This window comes from Crocuta crocuta, unplaced genomic scaffold (genome assembly GCF_008692635.1).
Source record: "Crocuta crocuta isolate KB4526 unplaced genomic scaffold, BGI_CrCroc_1.0 scaffold95, whole genome shotgun sequence".
NCBI classification, from domain to species: domain Eukaryota; kingdom Metazoa; phylum Chordata; class Mammalia; order Carnivora; family Hyaenidae; genus Crocuta; species Crocuta crocuta.
The window spans coordinates 5,886,499-5,889,072 of record NW_027530971.1 but is presented as its reverse complement, the minus strand read 5'-3'; positions in this window follow the sequence as shown (position 1 = coordinate 5,889,072).

The window sequence follows — 2,574 nt, the reverse complement described above, 5'->3', positions numbered from 1 at the left end:
AATATCAGAGTAATGAGCTGGATGGTTAAGTCCCTGAGGACTTTGTGGGGCACAGCTGTCATATCAGACCTGAACCCTTTGCTTCTGTACCACATTTACATGACAGAGCAATAAATTTTATATTGCTTGGAAATTTTCTGTTATTTATATAGTCAAATGTGATACTAATGTACCTATATACAACATCTTCAAAAGACAACCTATTGAATAGAAAAATTGCCTGATCTTGTATGTACACACACACACACACAAAATTAGGCAATTAATGGAATTCATGGAAGAAGAAATCCAAAGGGTCCATAAACATCTAAAAAGTGTTGAATCTCAGCAGTAATCAGAAAAATGCAAATTAAAACAATAATGAGATAGTAATTTTCATGTATCAGACCAGCAAACATTTTAAGAGCAAAATATTCATTTCTGTTGAGTATACAGGAAAATGATCCCTCTCAGGCACTGGTAACATAAATTGCTATAAATTTTTGGAAGGTAAATCGGCAATATCTCTTCAATTTTAAATGTTCTTACCATTTGAGCCAGCGAAGCAACACAATTCTATACCACAGGAATAAGAACAATAATATTCAAAACCATATGTCTAAGAATTCTTATTGCAGCATTATTTTCAAGGTATAAAAAAACCCTGAAAACCTGAAAAAACTGAAAAAAAAATCTGTTAAGTCCTTCAGTAGTAGAATGTTTGGATAAATTATGGCATATCTCTTTTTTTTTTTCCAGGAGAGAGAGAGAGAGACAGGGTGAGCAGGGGACGGTCAGAGAGAGAGGGAGTCACAGACTGAAACAGGCTCCAGGCTCTGAGCTGGCAGTCAGCACAGAGCCCGACGTGGGGCCCGAACCCACGAACCGCGAGATCATGACCTAAGCGAAAGTCGGACGCTTAACCGACTAAGCCACCCAGGCGCCCCATGGCATATCTTTAATATGAAATATTATGCAGCTGTTAAAAATGAATTAAAAAGGGGTGNCCGCGAGATCATGACCTAAGCGAAAGTCGGATGCTTAACCGACTAAGCCACCCAGGCGCCCCAACAAAAAAATTTTTTTAAATGAGTTAAAAAAATACATATCTTGATCTGGACAGTTGTTCAAGATGTATTGTTTAGTGAGGAAAATAAGTCACCCATTAAAAAAAAAAACTTTTGTTTTGTTTTATTTATTTCTGAAGAGAGAGACAGCATGAGCAGGTAAGGGTCGGAGAGAGAGGGAGACAGAATCCGAAGCAGGCTCCGGGCTCTGAGCTAGCTGTCAGCACAGAGCCCTATGAGGGGCTCGAACCCACGAACCATGAAATCATGACCTGAGCTGAAGTTGGACGCTTAACCGACTGAGCCACCCAGGCGCCCCTCATCCATTTTNCGGAGAGAGAGGGAGACAGAATCCGAAGCAGGCTCCGGGCTCTGAGCTAGCTGTCAGCACAGAGCCCTATGAGGGGCTGGAACCCACGAACCATGAAATCATGACCTGAGCTGAAGTTGGACGCTTAACCGACTGAGCCACCCAGGCGCCCCTCATCCATTTTTATATAATTGGTTAGACTGTTTTGTATGCGCATGCCCATATAAATTTGTACGAACATGCAAGAAGGTATAAAAAGGTACACCCCAGATTGTTAACATTGGTTACCTAAGAATAGGTTTAGTAATAGAGATTACTTTTTCGCCTTTGGATGGTTTTACTGGCTACAAGTAGTAGAACTATGTGTTACTTTTGCAATTTTTACAACATTATTTAATTCAAAATTAGTTTTAATAAAAGCTATACATCCAAGAATGCATAGTAATGTACCCCAAAGCCAAATGAACGTCTTTATATTATCGCCAAACATGAAATCCGTATCAGTGAAGCAAACCACACCAACTTGTGCAAAATAGAATGAAGTCCATAACTTGAGAGAATAAGATGGCTTATCCATTGATGTTTCATGATTAATACTTCGTTAACAATTAACTAGAAAGACACCCATGCGTTAGTGAAATAAAAAAACATATCTTATTTATTTCCTGCAACTTTCTGGGAAGAAATTTAACGCCAAGCTATGTCACAGAAAGGAAGGAGTTAAGAAATACAAAGAAAGGGACAATTCTTCCTTATCAGGTAGGTCTAGTGATTCCTAAATGAGTGTGCTTGTGAAGCGATGGCTATCAGTCAAGGTGCACAATCTGTGTGTCTCAAATCTAGCTATCTTCCTGCCCCTCCTCAAATGCTCTTCCGCCATCCAGGCATGGCCAACACCTAGCCAGACACCTGAAACACGTTTACCCGCTCCCTTCTGCTCTCCTCTCACCCTGATTTTGGTGGCTAAATCCGTTCTGTTTTACTTCTGGATTGCTTCTGTCCTTCCCCTCCCTCTGGCCCTGTCCTGTTTGGCCAGGATTAGCTAATAACATTGGAGCTGCCACTACTAAAGAAGTCCAGACTCCGCAAAGGAGTCTGGTCTTCCCTACCTTTCATACCGGATCCTTCCAACTTCCCGCCACCATCTCCACAGTCACTCTCTACTAGTTGCCACAAACGTTTCTCTCGCCGGGAGCCCCGGGCGGAAGTGACGCAAGC